This window comes from Manis pentadactyla, chromosome 11, assembly GCF_030020395.1.
Source record: "Manis pentadactyla isolate mManPen7 chromosome 11, mManPen7.hap1, whole genome shotgun sequence".
NCBI classification, from domain to species: Eukaryota; Metazoa; Chordata; class Mammalia; order Pholidota; family Manidae; genus Manis; species Manis pentadactyla.
Window position 1 is genome coordinate 113,457,153 of NC_080029.1, and position 10,270 is coordinate 113,467,422.

The window sequence follows — 10,270 nt, forward strand, 5'->3', positions numbered from 1 at the left end:
TCTATCCATTCGCCAGTTGAAGGACATGTGGGTCATCTCCTGTTTTAACTGTAAATATTTGTATGCAGATTTTTGTATAAACATGTTTTTCATTTATTTGGGTAAATACCTAGGAGTGGGATTGCTGGGATATATGTTGTATATATTTAACTTTATAGGAAACTGCCAAACCGTTTTCCAGTGATTGTACCATTTACATTCCTACCAGCATGCATGAGAGTTCCAGTTGCCCAAACAGATGAATATCAAACTTTGACTTGATACCGTCGAAGTTTCACTTTGTTTTTAGCCCGTCTAAGGGATATGCAATGTGATTTTGTTGTGGTTTTTATCTGCATTTTTATAGTGACCAATGATATTGAGCATCTTTTCATACATGCATATATATCTTCTTTGGTGAAGGATCTGTTCAAGTAATTTGCCTACTTTCTAATGGGGGTGTTTTCTTATTGTAGGTATGCCCTGCTTTTCAAAAGTTCACATTATGCCACTTAGCTTTTACTAATTAGTACCTGTTTTTGCTAACCAAAAGAAATGTGAAGAGGATTTTCATTTTTATGAGAACAGGCAAAAAGCAATAAAGGTGTGTCAGTGTTCTGCTGTGAGCTTTATAGAGGCAGCTCGCACCCGAGCAGCAGGTGGTCCTGCCAAGATCCTTCCCCAGGAACTGTGCTCAGCATCTCAGCATGAAGCCACTGCAGCTCTGAGCTGTGTCTGTGAGCATCTGTGCTCACATTGATTTATTTTGTGCACCCCTTAGCAAGATGTGTCCTCAGGTATTGAAAAAACCTGAGTGAGGTTATTTTTTTGGGTCTGGAAATGCTCAAAACATTTTCCATATAAATTAATGGTAATTGCTTGTTCAGTTTACGCCATTGGTTTCCTAGAAGGGAAACCTGTATTGAGCTTTGAGTGTACTTTATATATTCTGGATACATGTCCTTTATCAGATACACATTTTTAAAATGTTTTCCCAGTCTCTAACCTGCATTTTCGATTTCTTCACAGTGTCTTTTGAAGAATGGAAGTTCTTAATTTTTTTTTTTTTTTTAAATAATTATTTTTTATTGAAGGGTAGTTGACACACAGTATTACATTACATGAGTTTCAAGTGTACAACACAGTGGTAGAACATTTATATACATAATTCTAGGTTCCAGCTATCACCCTACCAGGCTGTTACAATATCTTGACTATATTCCTTATGCTATACATTACATCCCGGTTACTAATTTATTTTACCATTGGAAATCTGTCCTTTTTTTTTTTTTTTTTTTTTGTGAGGGCATCTCTCATATTTATTGATCAAATGGTTGTTAACGACAATAAAATTCTGTATAGGGGAGTCAGTGCTCAATGCACAATCATTAATCCACCCCAAGCCTAATTTTTGTCAGTCTCCAATCTTCTGAGGCATAACAAACAAGTTTTTACATGTAGAACAAATTCTTACATAATGAATAAGTTACATAGTGAACAGTACAAGGGCAGTCATCACAGAAACTTTCGGTTTTGCTCATACATTATGAACTATAAGCAGTCAGTTCAAATATGAATACTGATTTGGTTTTTATACTTGATTTATATGTGGATACCACATTTCTCTCTTTATTATTATTATTTTTAATAAAATGCTGAAGTGGTAAGTAGATACAAGATAAAGGTAGAAAACATAGTTTAGTGTTGTAAGAGAGCACATGTAGATGATCAGGTGTGTGCCTGTAGATTATGTGTTAATCCAAGCTAGACCAGGGCAATAAAACATCCACGTATGCAGAAGATTTCTCTCAGAACGGGGGGGTGAGGTTCTAAGCCTCACCTCTGTTGATCCCCAATTTCTCACCTGATGGCCCCCCTGCGACTGTGCCTGTCTTAGGTTGTTCCTCCCTTGAGGAATCTTACCCGTCTCTGGCTAACCAGTCATCTTCCGGGGCCATACAGGGAAATGTGAAGTTGGTAAGTGAGAGAGAAGCCTTATTGTTTGAAAAAGTTAGCTTTTTACTTCTTTGCATATTTATGCCCTGTGGCTTCTATGCCCAGCATTTGTCTTGAGGGAAGTTCTTAATTTTAAAGAAACCCAATTTATCTATTTTTATTTTATGGATTGTGCTTTTGGTGTTGGATCTAAAAAATGTTTGCCTAACCCAGAGTCACAAAGATTTTTTTCTTTTGTTTCCTCTTTTTTTTTTCTTAGTTTGGGGCTTTACCTTTATGTTTTTTTAATGGTGCAAAGTATAGGTCAAGTTTCCTTTTTTTTTGCACATGGATGTACAGTGTTCCAGCACTATTTGTTGAAAAGACTGTCCTTTCTCCAGAGGCCAAACCCTATTTTCTTTTTTAACACTGTAGCTCTTCAAGGCATTGACTCCAGTACCCTAGAGCTTTATTGATGCACAAAAGTCAGTAGCATAGCAGGAATGAATGTCTTTCTTACCTGATCTCAAAACACGACTGCTTATGCCCAAATAAGACACGGACTTTTTGGTGGAACAGCTCTTAGCTTTTATTTACAGCCCCTCTGCTCTCCCCAGGGCTCTGACATGAGTCTGCTGAGAGCTGCAGCAGGAGGCTGCTATGACTGTCAAGCACAGTCCTGGGTCCAGAACTGCTCCTTCTCTCCAGTGACTCTCATATCTCCCAGGAGGCTCCTGGTCAGAGAGCTTTTGAATCCTCTACACCCAGCTAATCAGCCTCCATCAGACAGAGGGAGAGTGCCAAGAATGGATCAGCTGCCTTTACTTTTCTGGATGCTTACTCCTATCAAAGTTGCTGTTGATTTTAGCCCAATCATCATCTGTGGAGAAGGCAAACTGTGCAAGGTGTATGGAAACTTCTGCCAAGACCTGGCTCTTGGGGAAGCTAGCTTGGGAACTTGATTCAGGCTCGAACCCAGGCTGGATGTCCTAATTTCCAGTCCTCTGTTTTTTCCATTTTCTCATGGTGGCCTCTCTTACAGGATGGTGGACAGAGCTGGTTGTGCTCTAGGATGCCAGGGAGATGAGGGCACTCCTTATCTGGTTATGCATTACTGGGAGCAGGCCATTCTGAGAAAAAAGGAGGCTTGTTAATATAGTCGAAGTCAGGAGCTGGGGCTGAGCAATCTGGGGCAGGCCCCTCTCTCCCAGGCTGCCTGTTTCTCCGGTACTGTGTCTGCTTCTTTCTGTGTGGCAGCTCCACTTGCCTCTTGCTCCTGAGGAGCCCATCTCCTGCATTTTTAAATTCAGATTCCATTAGGAACCATTTTGATTGGCTCAGCTAGCTGCCACCACCTCTCCTATTGGGTGGAGTCTTTCCCATGAAGCCCTTGGCCAGTCAACAGCTGGCCTGCCAATGGGCTGGTTTAGGTCAGATGCTCGCCTAAGCCAATCAGTGGCCATTCCCAGACCAATACCATGGTGGTGCTGCTTCTGCAAGTAGGGGGCTGCCCAGTGAACACTTACAGATAGAAGGGGATCTGGGGTATGGTGACACAATGAGGGTTGCCACACAATATGAGGGTTTATCCTCATACCTGAATCGTTCACACACACACATGCCCTGAGCGCTCCAGCTCACACCCCTCTCCTCCCTCTGTGTTGCCCCAGCCCCAGCCTCACCATTTCCCACCTGGCTCCACCCTGAGTTGAAGAGCTTTTCGCTCCACCTAGCAATGCTGTGTCTTCCCTCACTCGAGCTTCCAAAGGGCAAGGACTCTGCCTCACTTATCTCTGTGTCCCCAGCAGCTAGCTGGATTTCAAAAATTCATAGATCTCAGAGAGGAAGGGGCTTACCCAAGGCCATTCACGGAGGAGGCAGCAGAGCCAGGATGGAGCCCTGGTTTTTTTGTTCCACATGTAGGCTCCTCTCTGCATCCAAAAGGCTCCTTGGCATTTCACTGAGATGTGAAGCTAGGGGACTACATCCCATTTCTGGGTCTGGTGAGGTTACTGGCTCTGCCCTGAGACCCTGGGACATTCTGCCTTCAAGATGCAGGACCAGCTCTGACTCCTGGTGTCTGGGCAGCTCTGAGTCTATTCTGGGGTTAACCTCCTTCCCTGCTTGAGGGAGCCCCAGGGAATGCTCAGAGCAGACCCATAAACAGCATGACCCAAAATTCCCAAAGGCTGTACTTCCCACTATGCGCTTCATGATCCCGGAGGGTTGGGGTGGGAGGGGGAAGTGAGCAGGCAGGTAAGCCCAGCTGCTCCAGCTCATGAGGGATCTGAGCAGCCGGAGTGTAGATGATGGCAACCCAGGGGACAGCACCTTTGTCTGTGGGGTGGAGGTGTGCATAACTGTGTGCACGGAGGGTGAGTGGCTGTGTGGGAACGTGCAAGCCTGATTGGGCATGTCATCATGTGTATGTGCCCACACTGAGCTCTGATCCCCAAGTGCAGTGTGACTTTAGGCATTTCACTTTCCCTCTCTGGACCTCAGTTTCCTCCACAGTAAAATGAGAGGATTAGATGGACTCTCCAGCTCCCTCCTCTTCCTCTTCCACCACTGTTCCTTACACCCGCCTCCAGACTATTCTATTTTCAGCAGAGCAGCTTCCCAGCCTCTGAAGCCCAGACCCTGCAGATTGCCAACCACCGGGGGCCTCACCTTCTATCCCCAGTTTTTATTAAAACTTTTTTTTTTTACAGGAATAGCTCTCTTACCAAGAACTCTGGTACATTCTCCACTACCATGTACATGAGTGTGTGTGTTATAATTTGTGCTACAATGTGTCTGTACCTTACTGTGTTTGTGATGAGCAGTGGGAAAGGGAGAGATGGCAGGGGCCTCCATGGGGAGAATAAGTCCATTTGCTTGTGTCTCTGTGTCTCTTTTTCCAAACACACAGAGACAGGCCCCTAAAGGCTTTGTGCACGTATCTATTTGTAGCAAGACTCAGCCAGTTACCACCCTCTCCAGGAACCCTTCCAGAGCTAACTGCCCCTCTTCTGACTTCTACAGGTCTTGTATGCAGTGCACAACTCCAGCAGAGTGTCTATCACATTCTACTGACATTGTTTTCTTGCAAGTCTCATCTCTATGGTGAAATCCCTGGAGTACTGGGGCTATGTCTCACTCCTGTTCAGCACCTAGGATGTTCAGAGCGTGTGTGTGGACTGGGCTGGCCTAGCTGCATGTGCTCCCAGTAAGATATTCTACCCTCAGTGGCCCCTTGCCTCTTCTGGTGTTCAGGGTTAACCAAATCTTTCGTACCGCTGGGGCTTTCCCTTGGGGTCTCTACTTCGGGGCCTTCCCGTGGCCCAAGCCAGGCTTGCTCTGACCCTGGGGATGGAGGAAGCCTGAGATCCAGGGTGCGGGTATGCGGCTGACCCCGCCAGGCCCCGGGCCTCCACCGCAGGGAGACTCCCTCCTCTTCTCCGGACTTTCTGGCCCAGGGGTGAACTCTGTTGGCGCCCCTGCGCTCTTAATATTTTCCGTTCCTGGCTGTCATACAGCAGTTCACCTCAAAAATGCATCCTCCCCCTCACCAAAGGGCACGGCTTTCCAGTGAGAGGAACCCAGGGCTGCGTGAGAGGAGGTGACCCACGGTGTTCTGGGCTTGGAGGAGTCCCAGCCCAGGCCTTTGGAGAGAGAGGTGGCAGAGATGTTTTCCCAGCCAAAGGAGATGAGCTCCTGGGCCGGTCTGAGGCCCCATGATGCCTCTGGAAGCCTGGATCCAAAGCAAATGCGGTCCCTGGGACTTCAGGCCCACCCCTTCCACTTGTCCTCTGACCTTGGCCAGGTTTGCCTCTCTGAGCCCCAGTGTCCCCATCTGCAGAGTGGGGTAATGGCGGTGTCTGTCTTTCAGGGTCTCTGTGAGGCTCCAGTGCTGCCTCACAGGGACCCTCTGGCAGGGGGTAGGGGGTTAAAACACAGCCCTGCCCACGCCCACCCTCAGAGAAGCTGCGTGAACTAGCGTGGGGTGCGGCCTGGCCATGGCATGTTCAGAAAGATCTCGGGGGGTTCACCTGCAGCCGTAGCTGAGAACCACTGCTCCGATGGGTTTTTACAGGTGCTGCTGCTTTGGCGAGCGAGGGCACGGCACCACCCATTTTCCCGAAAATGCCGTGGGTGCCAGAAACCCCCTGCCAGGGTGGAGGGAGAAGAGGGAGCAGCGCGCGGGGGAGGCAGGAGAGGCGTCCTGCGGGTGCGCCCTGACCTTCCCAAAAGCCAGCCCTGCCCGCAGACAGAGGCCTTTGGGCCACCAGCCCTGCCCAGGCCGGGACCTGACAAACATGCTCTGGCCACCCTGCTGGGCAGGCCAGGGCCTCCCGAGAGGGACCCAGGCTTGCGGCCGAGCCACAGCCTCCCCTCCGCAGACAGAGACCCCAGGCCGGGGCGGGGGACTCCGCGGACACAGGCCAGGGAACGGGCAGCCGCCGCTAGGGAATTAAACGCGGAGAGAGCCGGTCCTGTGCCGGAAAGGGAGGCGGTCCGGGGCCTGGCGGGAGAGCGCAGTCCGCTTTCCTCCTCCCGAGGAGAGAGGCTCCGCAGACGGTGCCTCGGCCCGGCCCGAGGAAGCGGGCAGCTGCAGAGCAGCGGGCTCCTGGCAGTGACGGCGGCACCCGCAGCGCCGGAGCCCAGGGCGCCGGGGGAGGGGAGCGCGCAGCCCCTGCCTGGGGGCTGCACCCAAAGTCCAGGTTCCTCAGCGGGCAGTGGGCAGGCCTGGGCCACAGCCCCCGTGGGAGGCTTCCACCCGGAAGGGGTTTCCTCAGGAGAGCTGTGGTTAGAAAGCAGGCACTCGCTGGAGATGTGCTGAGGTTTGCTCACTGACCCAGGCCCCTGGCCAGGAGTGGGGAAGGAGGGGGTGGTGCAGGGAGTGTAGTGCGGGGCACAGCACAGAAGGCAGGAAGGAGGGGACCGCAGTGCTGCCAGACGGCCCCACCAGACAGGAGTCCAGGAGAAGAGGGGCCACAGCCACCACCGCAGGGACTGTTCGGCCCAGATTCATTTCCAGCTGCCAGCACAGTAAGTGTGGACGTAGGGAGGCCCTAGGCCCTTTGGGATTGGCTGTAGCCTCCAAAGAAGCATCTACAGCCTCAGCAAGAGGAAACAGGGAACTCCAGGGATGGGAAAAACTTCAGTCTCAACAAGTCCACCCCCATCCCCTGGTATCTAAGGTAGAAAATGCACAGGCTTTGAGCAAGAAAAACTGGATTAAACCCTGCCTCCACCAGAAAATTATAAGTATTCCTGCATTCATCCAACAAGTCTTTTTAACTCCTACTAGACAGCTAGCCCTGAGCTAGGTGCTGGGGATACAGAAAAGACCAAACTTAGTCCCTACGTTGGAGGAACTTATCCCATAGAGGGGAAGACGGACTCATGTACAGATCCCTGTAAAACAGTAAGGTCAATGCATGGGTTAGTGTGGGCCACCTATTCTTGGGACCCCTTTGGGGGCATCATCCCAAGACTGGCTCTCAGGGAAGGCTTCCTGGAGGAGGTGTTGTCAGAGTTGAGTTTAAAAATGAATGTAGTTAGATGAAAAGGAAGAGGTAGGGTGCTCCAGGCAGGGAAGACAGCATAAGCAAGACCAGCACTGCGTGGGGGGAGCAACGAGGAGTCAGGACCTGCTGGAAGATGAAGCGTGTGGCAGTCGGTGTCTCTGTCAAGATTCTTCGTTGACGGTAACAGAAACCAAGGCTGACTAGTTTAGACGGAAAAGGAATTTACTTAAAGGACTTTGGATCCCACCTGCCTGGAAGCTGTGATTCAGACACTCAAAGCTAAACTCCTCAAGCTCATCCAGGGTGGAGAACTAGGCAGCCATGGATGGGCCCCATCCTTTTGTCTAGAGTTCTTAATCTTGGGCCCATGGATGGTTTGGGGGAGCAAAAGGTATTACAATATTTTTAATGTGTGTGTGTGTGTATTTTTCTGGGGGCAAGATCAATGGCTTTTATCAGATTCTGAAAGGAATCCATGCTATGGGTCAGGTTCTCCCAGATGCACATCCTGAGATGATTCATGCCTAAGTGATTAAGCAAAGAAATCCTCCCGGAAGAAACCAGTGAGGGAGAAGGGGAAGCAGGGCAGTAGGGGAGGGGAGGAAGCCAGGAAGGATGCAGTTTGGTGTGAAACCCCATCGTCAGCCTGGTTCTGTGGGGACCTCGGGAGCATGATTACATCTCCAAGTTTGTTTCTACTCAAGACAAAGTAGCTGGACTTTTGGATGCCCATGGCAGTCAGTCGATGGCCATGGGCCAGGTGCCCTGCAGTCGCGTGTGGGTCGTCAACTGCCACACACTTCAAGGTCTCCTGGGGAACAAGGAGCATCCAGTTCCCAAGGGCAATCCTTAAACAAAGCTTGATGAAGGAAGGGGTGCACAAAGCTGGTAAAGGAATCTGAGGGGATGTGGGCAGGGCACCAAAGTGTCCTGTATGGGTCGTGTTCCCAATAAGTGAGGAATCACTGATCTAGTCCAACCGCCTCATTTTACAGACTAGGAAACTGGGACCCTTTCCGGGAGTATAGCAGTCTAGGGACCCTAACTAACCCTCTTTCTGAAAACAACACCAAATTCTAGGTGTCCAAAAAAAAAACACCTTAAATGTACTGATGAGCTACCAGTGAAGTGAGGAAGACTCAGGCCTTGGTGGTTTTAGAAAGAGAGTTTCAGTGGGGTGATGGGTGCTAAAGGCAGCCCGCAAAGAATGAGGAAGGAAGGATGGGAGATGAGGAAGCAGAGACAGTATTATTTACTCTTTGGAGAAATTTGAATAGAGAGAAGCAACAGCTAGAATTCAGAGGGCAATGAATCCAGAGCAATGAAATCAGCTCTTGCCTTGAAGACATTGTTTGAACTTAGTGAACTTGAACTTCGGTTTTTCAGCCTCACGGAAATGGGATTTTTGGTAAGAAGACCATGCTTCAAACAGTCACTAGGAGGGAAGACTGGGGACACTATGACGGCAGTGGGGTTTCCATGGGGCTAGGCCTCGATCTTCTTTCACTAAAGTCATTCGCTGAGGAGAATGGCTATCTGAACAAGGCCAGGAGGCAGTTAACAAGGACGAAGGGGTAACACATCTGGTAGCCAAGCAGCAGGGCCTGCTTCACTGAGGGAAGAACAAGTTACGACCTTGGCCCCCGGGGAAACACCCTAGTGCTTGTGGGAAGCAGGAGATGGGCGAATAAAGAATCTGAGTCTGCCTCTCAGTCTGTATTCAGGTTCACCTCCTGATCTGGCCCACTGGGGTCATGTGTGAGTCCTATGGAGGGAGACAGTGTAATGAAAAAAAATGTGGGATTTCAAGGAGCGAGCAGTTCTGCCTTGGGAACTCTAGAGCAGAGAGAATCTCCTCCTCCACTGTGGTATTCCTCACAGCTTTGGCTTCTCCAGAGCTCTCTGCCTCGGTCAAGGTGGGAGAAGATAGGGCCGTGGCTGTGCCCTCCTGGGTCAGCCTGACTGTGAGCCCACAGAAGCCATGGCCTGTTGGATCTCAGAAATATGTGGGTGTGCTTCCCGGGGGCTTAAGGACTCCCCATCTGCCGCGGCAGGTGGATGCAAAGAACATGTGTGTTTCTTTTTCCCATACACACACAATGATGTTATGCAGCTGCATAACAGTAGTACAACTCCTTTGGGGCTCTCCCCCTTCCAGTGTGTGTCTGTCTGTAAGGGGGTCTTTCCACACACACACACACACACCACCCCAGCAGGGGATCCGAGAACTCAACTCAATTCTGACACTATCTGCCTGGGGACAGCACCTGTTTCCCCAGGGTAAGGGCTCCCTCCTACGAGGCTGCCCTCCATCCCCGACTCCAGACACCGGCGGCAGGCCCCAGGCTGCTCTGTGTGCTTCTGACCTACCTGCTGCAGAGTGGAGGTTCCCACGACCTCTCCCTTAGGTTCGAATAATTGGCTAGAGCAGCTCCCAGAACTCAGGAAAACAGTTATGTTTACCAGGTTAATAAAGGATACCATAAAGGGTACAAGTTAGCAGCCGGGTGAAGAGATACATAGGACAAGGTCCCAAATAAAGGAGCTTCTATCCCCGCGGAGCTTGGGGCCTGGCTTGAGGGCGCTTGAAAGCCTTCTGGTTCCCCAAGCATGGAAACTTGCCCACAGAGAGTGGGTCCACGCGCTTCTCAGGGGTTTTTGTGAGGGCTTCATTTCAAAGTCATGATTCTCTAAATTATTGACCATTGGCTGATTCACCCTCCAGTCCCCACCCTTGGGTGGGGTCCAAAAGTCTCTCATTAACATGACAAGACACCCATTTCACCATTAAGACTCTGCACTGTTTTCAGGAACTGTGGATAAAGACCAGATCTACCTGGGAA